This window comes from Mesoplodon densirostris, chromosome 13, assembly GCF_025265405.1.
Source record: "Mesoplodon densirostris isolate mMesDen1 chromosome 13, mMesDen1 primary haplotype, whole genome shotgun sequence".
Classification (NCBI taxonomy): domain Eukaryota; kingdom Metazoa; phylum Chordata; class Mammalia; order Artiodactyla; family Ziphiidae; genus Mesoplodon; species Mesoplodon densirostris.
This window is the reverse complement of record NC_082673.1, coordinates 73,087,463-73,099,814: the sequence shown is the minus strand read 5'-3', so window position 1 is coordinate 73,099,814 and position 12,352 is coordinate 73,087,463.

Genomic DNA, 12,352 nt, shown 5'->3' with positions numbered 1-12,352 from the left:
ATTCCTTGTTGGGAGCCTATTTGATAACTTACTCTTCATTGGTGCCTTGGGTGACTTCTCTGCATTCCCAGGCACTCTTAATTTGAGGGCTGCGTGATATGCATTTACATAATAAGTTTTGTCATTCAGTAGCCTCAGGAGAATGGAGAGTAGCCAGTTTCTTGAGTAGACCCAGCAGGAGAGCTTTGCCTTACTCAGCATTTCCTACATGCTGAGGACTCTCAGCATGTAGACTCAGCCTGGGGACTCTTGCATCAAGACCCGTCTCTCCGTATCTTGGGTACACTTCACTCTACCCACTATTCTGTGTACCTCGTGTGGCTACATCTCGTATTTCACATGAATTGTCTATCCCTGTGAGCTGGATGGAATTTACATGAGTTGGAGCAGTAGCCTGTCTAGTTCCAGAATGTTCGTCCTATTTCTTCATGAATGACCACGTTGGTGACAGTTGGGTTAGAGAACATCCCCACTTCACAGGAGTTCTGTGTGGTTGGGCCATGTGCATTATTTTCCCACACTGCATATTCCACATTGTTCCGTAAAAATGAGTCCCTCTACTTCCAGCAGACTGCCCTGCCTCCGGAACCTCTCCCCTAGATGTCAGAGTCAGTCCACAAAAAACTCAAGTAATAGCCCCAAACTGGAAATAAGCCCACAATCCCTCTGCGGTTATGGTTAATAAATTGCGGTACGTTTGTACAATGGAAAGTAAATCTTAATTAGCCACATGCATCAGTGTGAACAAATGTCAGAAACAAAGTTGAGCAAGAGTCCGACAGAAGACATTCAGTATGGTCCACTCACATCCATTTCCAAACAGGCAAAACTAAGCAATACGTTACTTAGACTAGAGATATATACATAGGTGGTAGAGGTATTTTCTTGAAAAGCAAGTTAACAGTGAACGCAAGTACCGGATAGTGATGCTCACAGGTGGAGGGGAGGGGATGGAATCAGGAAAATGCCCTCCAGACATTCGAAGGTCCTGCTAACATTCTACTTGCTAAGATCAGTAGCTGATGCATTGGTATTTGCTTTACTGTTATTTTTAATAGTAATATTAATTTTTAATGACAATGGTTTTAAATAATTATATATATTATATATATATTATATATATATATTATATATTTAAATGTATAATTTAAATAATTATACATTATACAAATAATTATACATCTGAAGTTTTAATACATCTAAAGTTTCAATTCAATGATATGTCAAATAATTATACATCTGAAGTTTTAATGCATCTGAAGTTTTAATTCAATGATATGTGAAATCTAATCACAACAATTTTCATAACTTCTTTTTATGAATGACACTTCACAATTTTAAAAAAAGTAAAAGTAAAAATAAGCCATGTAAAAGAAAAACTAGCGAAGGGTAACCATTCAACTGTCCTCGCTTTCCCCCAGCTGTGGCCCTAGAGGGCGCTGTGTCCACAGTGGGGAAGGGGACTCTGTGTGGGGCCCAGTTCCTTCCCCCCACCCCCACCCACCCATGGAGCCCGGCCTCCCGATTTAGTGATGTTATTTGACTTTCCCAAAATGCCTTCCTCTTACTTGTCACCAAACAACTGTGCTCCACTCTCAGAATGAGAATTTGTATGTCTTCCCTCAGTTTGAGGTTTCTGGATGCTTGTAAATGGCTTTATTAGGTGACCTGGTTCAGCACTAAAGTTAGGCTTTTCCCTACTCCTGCTTCTCTTTAGATTTCTGAAAGGAGGAAGGTCAGAAGCTTGCTTTCATGTGAGACTTTTCCCCAGAAATAGGAAGCATGGCTAGAGCCATACACAGAGCGATATTAACAGTAGTGTGACTGTGAACAGTGCAGAGCGTCATTGTCAAGCTGCACTGCGTGTATTCACTTTCTTCAGAGGTAGCGTCCATGTCATTATGATTCCAGATGAGGACAACAAGCCTCAGGGCGTTGAAATGATTTGTCCCTCTTGCTGAAGCTGATTTCAGAGTCCAGAGCCCACCCCCATCCACTCCACTGCAATGCCGGATGCTTCAAGTCTATAGTCAGTGCTAGTTGAAAGATACTTTGTCATTCAGTAATTATTTATTGAGCACCTATTATGTGCTGGACCAGGTGCTAAGGACACAACAATGAATGAGGCGTACCTTTTCACTGCTACCCTGACACTTAAAATATAGGACAGAAGGTGGGCATTAAAGAAAGAATTGCACAAATAGCTATGAAATGACAGTTGTGAAGAAGTGCCTGTGTGATAGTGTGTGTACAAAGGGGAACCGAGACTACAGGGTGAGGGAAAGGATTTCGTAAGGGAGTGGCCAATCATCTGAACCCCAAATGATAAACAAGTTAACCAAGCAAAGAAGCGGGGAGAAGGGCAACACAATAGAGGTACAGCCTGTAGGAAGAGCCCAGAGTCTGGGAGGAACTTGGTAAACTGAAGAAATTAGCAGAAGGGCCTAGTGAGGCAGGTGGACAGTAGCCAAGGATGGAGAGCCACACACTTTGCAGGGCCGTGGTCAGGATTTTGGTTTTATTCTAAAAGTAAGGACAAGTCTCCGCAAGGTTTCAAGAAGAGGCAAGGCATCGTCATATCCATTGCTTTGTCTACTAAAAAGAGGGTAAAGAGCGCAGACCAGCTTATCTTAAGCTAAAATATAATCGGGGATGATTAACATATACTAATTATCTCCTATATTATTATAGACTTGTTTGTAAGTCTATAGTTTCCATAAGGCTCTTTAAATGGATAAAAATATGTCACTCTCACTCTACATATTGGAAATTGAAAATAGATCTGGCACACCTTAAAAGACATCTCTGGCATTCACAGCTTTTCAAGTTGAAGATCCGTCTTCTGAATAGGAGGTGCCAGGATCTTGAAGCAGCCCAGGGACTCCTACCACAGCCCACCCTTGCCAATCAGACAACAAAAGGTCAGGACCAGGAACCCCTAAGACTGCTTCGGCTCTTCAGGGTGCTAAAGAAATGTACCACGTGGCAAAATGAATGGGCCTTTGTTTTAAATCAACATCTTGTGTTTATAAATTCTCACTCAAGGTCTGTAAAGGGCCCATTCAGCGGATCTTTTTAAAATCAGAAAATTAATTTTAATAGAACTTCACTTGATTGCCCACCAACCTTTCCCTCCTTCCAGTGGCATTTATCCCTTGTTCTTCCATAAACTGGGAAATAACTGACTGCTCTCCAGAGTGAGGCTGCCTGAAGTGGCGAATGGTGTAGTTCACACCTGTTTGTTGCATACCTGTGCCATGGAGGTACTACACCATATGTTTGGAAATGGATGACAAAGATGAGCAAGCCAGGCTTTCTGCCCTCGAGAGGCCTCCAGTCTTAGGAGATGAGATCAGAGGATTACAGTAGACTGTGCTATAAATGCTACCAAGATGGCTAACACACTCTGGGTTTTCAGAAGCAAAAGAGGAACGAGGAGAAGTTTCAGTTACTCAGATCTCTAGCAGTAGAAATTATTTTTTAGGAGGTCATTTTTTTAAAAATATATCAAAAGTCCATGCTTCTGAACAATTGATTACATTAGAATTCTGGACTGTCCGTTCGTGTCTTCCCTACAAAATGCCCTTCACTGAGTCTGTCTTTTGAAGTGAATCTTCTCTGAACTAGCTGTGTATCTTTGGGGATCACCCGTGTGCATGTTTGTACGCCACTGCCTGCTTACTCTATGGAAGGGGCCAAAATAGCTATTGTCTAGTTGTTTTCATCTTTGATTTGCTTCACTGTAAATGGGATGTAAAACTGCCTATGATAAGCTAATTAGACCTAAGCATTTATCTTCTGCTGCTAAATGGAATCATGTAGAAGGCATCTCCCCACGCCAGAAAAGTGGAACATTTAACCACAATAACTATTTTACATTAGATGAATCCCCTTACTAACCTTTAGGACCTCGCTGCCATAAAGTATCTGACTAGCCAGGGAAACATGCAGGTCCTGCAGAATGACGTTGTGTATTGTGTTTGATACTCGGTATAGAGCCCAGAGGCCCTAAAGTAGCAGCTCCTTTGTGAGAGGGCAGGTTGGGGATGGGAGGATGATTTCCACTAAATATCAACTCCAGTACAGATTTGTAACTTTTAAACTCCTCACAAATGTGCATTCCTAAAAGAGGCTGAATTGGGTCTTGTACTTGGTGGCTGTCATCCTACTAGAAATCTGAAGCAACACGAAGCATGCGTTCATTCAGTCATCAGAAGAGAAGCAGAGGATGACCTGGGTATTAAAATACATAATGTTCCCCAAGCCATCCCCTAGCCTGGGTCCTGAGGTTTTGGTCTCTTTTAGGAGGTGACATTTCATTGCTTACTCCTCAGTTTATGGTAATTTTATGCCGATCCAGGTCCAGGAATAATTGCTCCCAAATTCTTTATAAGAAAAACTCAGTTGTCATTTGCATTTTAGATGCCTGAAATGGATTGGCAGGCATTAGAGAGTTAATCCATCTTCTAGCTATGATTCATATATATATATATATATATATATATATATATATATATTGCTTTTCATTCTCCGATTTGACACACTGGAGCAGGGTGCTGTTATTGAGAAATTGAAGCAGCAGATGTGATTAAATCAGATCACACATTTCATTCTCTCTTTAATTTCACCTCGCTCTTCAGCAGCTGAATCCATGCGCTACCCCCATGGAGTCAGCCAGCGTCATGCATTCTCAGCATGCCCAGCAGAGCAGTAGCAAAATGTTTCCAAAGTCAGCCACCCTGCTGGGCTCTCATTCGTCAAATCGGTGTTTGCCTACAAATAATTCAGTATTGCTAGATCTGGTTTACTAATCCATTCATCTCCCTAGAGACTAAGATTTCTGGTTAATTTACATCATTAATGCTCAGTTTCAACTAAGAGGAGTTTCAAAAAATAAAGACTAGAATCAAGGATAAAGAAACAATTAGGGGACTTCCCTGGAGGCACAGTGGTTAAGAATCCGCCTGCCAATTCAGGGGACACGGGTTCCATCCCCTGTCTGAGAAGATTCCACATGCCGCGGAGCATCTAAGTCCATGCGCCACAACTACTGAGCCTGCGCTCTAGAGCCTGCGAGCCACAACTACTGAAGCCCGCACAAGCACTGAAGCCCGTGCTCCGCAACAAAGAGAAGCCACCGCAATGAGAAGCCCGCGCACCGCAATGAAGAGTAGCCCCCGCTCGCCGCAACTAGAGAAAGCCCGCAGGCAGCAACAGAGACCCAGCGCAGCCCAAAATAAGTAAATTAATTAATTAAAACCTTGAGGATATTTAAGAAAAGAAAAAAGAAACAATTAGAAGTCTTCAGTCTCTCTCCTCAACCTTCCCTTCTTTCTTCTGTGACTTCCCCATCTCTCTCCCACCCACCCTTATTCCCTGCTTCTAGGAATAGGAGTTGGAAATGGCATTTATGCATTTGCTTCGCAAGCATGTCCTAAGAGGCTACATTGGTGGCATTCCCATTGCCATCGAAAGATGAAGGTGAAATAAGGAGGCATTTCTCAGATTAGGGTTCAGTGTGCCTCACCCCTGCTGTTTAGCATCAGGCAGTTCAGGACCAACAAAAATGAAGCAGGGTCCCAGCACTGAGAAGCGAGCAGTGGTCCTGTGGCATACCCAGCATGGCAATAAGGGCCAACATAGATGCAGTCTCTGTCTCTCTCTCTCGAGACTAGCTGTCCCTTCCCACCTGGGTGTACTACTCTCCCTTTGAAACCAGAGTCCAATGACTATGACCAGTCATGGTCAACTGCATAACATAATGTGGCTTAATTCATTCCACAAATACAGATGGAACGTATGCATGTTTGTATGTGCCAAGTGCTGCCCTAGGCAGAGCTGAACAAACACCAGCACTGCTCTGACGAAGCTTTTGTCCTCTTCACGATCTGACCTCTGCTTACTTCTCCCTTCTCATCCGTTCGCCCTCAGTGTGCTCTGTTAGTGTCCAGTGCGGTAGGATAACCTGCAGTCTCGTGAGCATCATTCATTATGGCATGTGTCTAGCGAACCTGCACCTCCTTCTCCCCATTTGCCTGCCTAGCTTCCAGCCAGATGTCAGGTCTCATTTCCTCCAGAAAATGGCCTCACCCTTCCTCTGAGCTCACCGAAATGTGTCTTCTTGTCTTTCATCCATACTTTAACCTTTTCAGTGGTAGAGACTGTGTCAGTATGGTCCACATTCTCCCTGACACATAGTGGGCACTCAAGAAACATTTGTGGAATTCATCACTGATTTCATTGTTATCCTTAAATAAGATCCATATATACTCATTTGCCCTTCATTTAATTTTTGTAAGACCCACAAGATAAGCTTTTAAAACGAAGTAGAAAGATGGTGACATTTGTAACCTTATCACCCTAATTGTAGTGAGAACTAACACCCCTGTGTACTTTCTTATGAAAATCACCTCCTCTCCCTGTTAGGCTTTTTAATAAGAATGGAACTCCTTGGCAAAATTAAATTGGAACTGTTAGAAATATTAGGTGGTTCTTTGTTGGAATCACTTCTGGAGAATTACCAAACCTGTGCTTTCCTTACCAAGTACAAATTAAAATTTCTTTTAAAAATAATAAGAAGAAACAGATTTACAACTATGAAAAATTGACATGTAGATAAAAGTTCTAAGCCAGTGGGTGAAAATGAAAGAGTGTGTTTCGGTGGTGTGAATAAGGGCATATTTTCCTTGTTGCAAAATGTCCTTTAATATCTTATAATTATTTTTGATGGAACAAGTATTAAAAAGAAAAGCAACCTTCTTGAAAAAAAGTACATATCCAGGAGGTTTTTGCTTTACTTGTGTGAGCTCAAGTGAATCAATTAAAAGTTTTCCCTGAACAAACAAATACCTTTCCCATGCTCTTGTGTTGTATAGACTCTTTTTTTTAATCTCAAGCTTTTCATCAGCAAGATGTTCATTTACTTGTTCAACAGGTAAACCTTAAATATCTACTATAGGTCAGGCACTCTAATATGCACTTGTTTTCTCTGTGTTAATAAAATGATTTGCAATATATACATGTATCAAATCATCATGTTGTATACCTTGAGCTTACACAATGCTATGTGTCATCTATATTTCAAAAAAGCTGGAAGAAAATATTGATGACGACAAATTTTTATAGCACTTTCTACCTCCCTAAGCTCTTCCTTATACATGAGAACTACTATCTTTCACAATTCTGTAAAGTAGGTAGGACATGTGTGTTACAGAAACACTAGTTGCTGTAACAAATATATTCCAAAGAGTTAGTGGCTTAGTTCTCTCTTATTTAACAGTCCTAGCTGAAGACGGCAAGTCGGGAGGTGTTTCTGTTCCACACAGTCATTTAGGGGCCCAGGCTGTCAGCAGTTCTGCTGTCTGTCCTTAAGATATACCATTTTTGTTACTACTCCAGTCCTTTCCATTCCCACCTGGAAGTAAAGGGCCTTGAGCAAGAAACAGAGGTGACAAATATCACTTGTGCTTACATTCTGTTGGCAGCTTAATCACATAACCACACCAGCCTCAGGGGTAGTTTGGAATTGTCATCTAGGCTTGTACTCAGAGTAAAGGGAAGAATGGGTTTGGGGGCATAGCTAACAGTCTGTGCCACAGCAGATATTTTTAAATTGCCATTTGTTAGATGAAAAAACGAAGTCTCAAAGAGGTTGATGTGCTTAAAATCACCCAGTTAAGCATGAACTATCAGAACTAGAGATCTGGCTCCTGAATGCTAGATCAATATCTCTTTCATCACTTCACATTGCCTAAAATTAGAGTGATAGCAAAAGACGGGCTCGGTGAAAGAATTGCCCGTGGCTGTCCTGTGCACCAACTTTGTGAACATGAACTGTCATAGCACAGCGCAGAATTTGGTATTCTTCTCTTGTTTAATTTGGTTCAGCCTTGACCAGAGAGGGGATCTTCCTAGTGTTAGAAGAAAGACTAAATGCTGCCTTATAAACATTTTAATGCAAGCAATATGTCTGGCTTTCCACCAGCTCCAGGACAAGACTGAGAACAGACTAAAAAAATACATACCCACATCGAAAACTGAAGCACAGTCCACAAGCATGAATATAGCTGAGGATCTCCTTTGTATCTTCAGTTGCTCCCTGGCTGGTGGCTCATTTAATGAATATTTATGGAGAGCTTATTATGTGGTAGGGACAGGGGCTAGAGAGAGGATCGAGAGAGACACAACTCCAGCCATTATGGAGCTCATTATAGACAACAACTAACCAAAACGATTACAAATTGGGACAAAGGATGCTGGGAGACAGAGAAATGGTGGGAGTTCTATTCCAGAGATGGCTTCTAGAAAAGCTTTTCTAAGGAGGTAACATTTAAACTGAATCCCAAAGGATGAGGAGTCGGTCATGCTGAGAACAGTGGGGAGAACCTTCCAGACAGAAAAACAGTATATGCAGTGGTTCTGAGCGAGGAAGAATGTTACACTTTCAGAGAACCGAAGGTGTCCCTTTAGCCAAGGGATACTGAGTGAGTGGAAGGTGGTCAAGGTAATACTGGCCAAAGTGTTCTTACGTAACTCTCACAACAACCTGTGAGGTGGGTTACTATTTATCATCCCCATTTTACAGATAAGGAAACTGAGGTATAAAGAAGTTAAATGGTTGAATAACTAATCTAATGGCACACAGCTAATAAACAGGGGGCCAAGATTTAAACTCAAGGAGTCTAGTTCCAGAGCCCATCCCTACTTCACTGCATTATCCTGCCATACTGCCAGAGCAAGACTTAAAACCTTCCACTCTATCATAAACAAAATTTCTCTCCTTTAATACAAAAATACCTCTCTTCCCTTAGTAAAAGGCTCTTAACCTGAGGTCTCTGGATCCCTCCCTCCTCCAAGGGAACCTTGGCTAGAATTCAGTGGGGCTGATGAAGTTGGAGATACATAATATATATTATTTTTATGTGGAATAAATAGTATATATGAAATATATTTCAATCAAATAAAATTACACTTAATTTTATGCTGAATTCAATATACGAATTACACTTAATTTTATTTTTACTGAAATGTAACATTTCTTTCTATTATGACTCTAAGTACAAAAGCTCACTACTCTTAGCAGTTCTTGTGACTTGGTCACTAGAATCACAGGTAATTTTTAATCACATAGCAGTTCGTTGAAGATACCTTGAAATATCATTTGCGCTCATCACCACTTTCAAATTATGGTAGTTATTATTCTTGCCAGTAAATCCTACCATTTAAAGCATCGATAAAGAAACACCTGTATACTTCTATCATAAAATTTTAAGAGCTTTTGGTATGTGTTTTTTAATATAACTTGATTATTTTGTAATCTTACATATTTTCCCTTTTGCATTTAAAAACATTCTTGAGAAGGGCCATAGGCTTCACTAGACTGCCAAAGGAGACTTTGGCACAAAAAAGGGAAGGACCCCTTCCCCTGACCCTTTCTGTGTTTAAACTTCTGGCCTCCTTCCCTATGTAACTAGATTTCTAGAACAGTCCATATGGATTGTACTTTCTCACGTCTCATTTGTTTCACAGTCCACTGTTTTCTGGCTTTCGCACCCAACTTCTTTTCACAAGATGGTAACTCTAAGATCACTGGAGTCCTCTGAGGTTTAACAAATACTTTTCAGTATCTCTTCTCCCTGAAATCTGTAGAATTTTGCCACTGTTGATCTCATTTTTCTTCAGGGGGACACTCTCTTGCTTCAGCTTCAGGAAAATCACCCTTTTCTTTTCCTTGCCTACTTTGCAAGTGCCTTTACTGACTACTCTGCTAACCACTCCTCAGAAAATACTGTTCCTAATGTTCTTCTTGGGAAACCACATCTACTCCTAAGACATCAACTGCCGCCTGTACACTGATGATTCCAAGTCCAGCCACTTCTAAGCTTCATGTCTGAGTTCCCAGCTGTCCAAAGATAACTTTCACCACCATAGCCCAGAGGTACCTCAAACTCAGCACATCAAAGATGAACTCCTGGGCTTCCCTGGTGGCGCAGTGGTTGGGAGTCCACCTGCCGATGCAGGGGACACGGGTTCGTGCCCCGGTCCAGGAAGATCCCACATGCCACGGAGCGGCTAGGCCCGTGAGCCATGGCCGCTGAGCCTGCTCGTCCGGAGTCTGTGCTCCGCAACGGGAGAGGCCACAACAGTGAGAGGCCCGCGTACCGCCATTAAAAAAAAAAAAAAAGGGCCTCCCTGGTGGCGCAGTGGTTGAGAGTCCGCCTGCCGATGCAGGGGATACGGGTTCGTGCCCCGGTCTGGGAGGATCCCATATGCCGCGGAGCGGCTGGGCCCGTGAGCCATGGCCTCTGGGCCTGCGCATCCGGAGCCTGTGCTCCGCAACGGGAGAGGCAACAACAGTGAGAGGCCCGCCTACCGCAAAAAGAAAAAAAAAAAAAAAGATGAACTCCTCTATTGCCTCCACCACCAAACCTGCTTTTTTCTCCTGCATCTGCATTTTGTTTATGGACATCAGTCTCTTCTGATCACCCAAACTAAAACCCTTAGGGTTTCCCTCAATTGCTTCCCCTCACTCACTCCTACTTCTACTGAACCAGTAGTTCCTATTGGTCCATTATTGAGGAGGTCGGGTTGATAGAGCCCAAGGATGATGTGTACTGCTGGGACATAAATAAATGTTCCAGGTATAAGTTTTATGAGTATATTAATTTATGACCCCCTTGAAAATTATGCTGTGGTTTTTATTTTATTGAGATATAATTGACATATGACATTACATTAGTTTCAGGTGTCCAACATGAATAAGTACATGTCTCTAGTGTGAAAGGATCACCAAAGTCTGGTTAACATCTATGACCACACATAGTTACAATTTTTTTCTCTTGTGATGAGAACTTTCTGGATTTGCTCTGTGACTTTTAACTATCTTTCCCGGGCCCACCACTTCTACCAGGAGTCTGATAGCTGAGTTATGACTTAAAATTCCAATTTTAATGGTTTTCCTCTCTTTCCCAGTGTGGAACGTGTTGAAGAAATAGGCCACGTTCCTCTGCCCAATGTCACATACAACTTCTTCCCTTGCTGGCTAGGGGTTTCTAACCTTTTTCCAATGAGAACAGGGTGAGGAAGGCATGGTGGTCGAGAAAGTTCTTACGTGACAAATACTGTCATAAGCCGACCCTTGCTCTTGAGGGTTGAGAAGTGTTTACTCTTTGATGGTTCTTCTGAGGACACCACCCTACCACCCCCACTGATGGAGGTGACTCATCTACGTTCCTTTTGATGAGAGCAAATGCATCTGTGTCCTTCCACGAGTTTACGTGTCTTCACGCCACAGTAGTTCAGCAGCACATCAGCTTCTTGGCTTGAGTTGTGTTTTCCCTGTTTAAGTGGCCTCTTGGAGGAGATCTTAGCTCTTCCACACCAGCTCTCTCGCTCAGGATGGCCCAGATCTGATCCAGGGGAAATGCTGATCCAGTCCTTGCACAGACAAATGAGGGCAGACCGTCTCTACCATTAAAATCTTTTGTTTAGTCTGCCAGCAGAGCAGTTAGCACGCCGCAGGTTCTGGCTCTTTAGCTATCTCACTTTGTCCCGCAAGCTCCTAGAGACATATGTCAAGTTGTTTGAAAGTTCCTTGAAGCCTCCTCTCTAGACTTGGAATCAGAAAGCAGCCCCTCCTTTCTCTCCCCCCAAGCAAAGAGAGGCAAATTAGAATGTCAAGGACTCATGCCCATCTTTTTTTATAGAAAAACTCCTTCTAAAACTTTTTGATTGAAGTATACATATAGAAAAGACCATATACATATAGAAAAGACCAAGAAATAAGACATGACTTGTATTCCCAGAAGCCTTCCCTATGCTCCCTTCCAGTGGCTACCCCTGCCCAAGGGGTAACACAATTCTCAAGTCTAATGGTAAAGAATAGCATCATCTGTTTTTGTTCATCATATAAATAGAATCATTCATTAGGTACTCTTTGTGTGTGACTTCTTCATTCAACATTATACGTGTGGATGATTCATCCATATTGTTGTCTGCAGTTTTAGATGGTTTATTCTCATTTCTCTAAATTGGTCAACATGTGAACATATCACAATTTATTTCTGCATTCTGCAGTTCATGAGTATTTGGGTAGTTTCCGGTTTGCAGCTACTCTGTAAAAAGTTCTGTTCTAGATTATATCAGACATATTTGGGTGAACAAAACTATACATTTCCATTGGTACATATTAGGAGTGGATTTGCGGAGTAGGGTAAGGTAGACTGTATTAGTTTGCTAGGGCGACCATAACAAGGTACCAAATACTGGCTGGCTTAAACAACAGCACTTATTTTCTCACAGTTCTGGAAGCTAGAAGTCTGAGATCAAGGTGTCAGTAGTGCTGGTTTCTTCT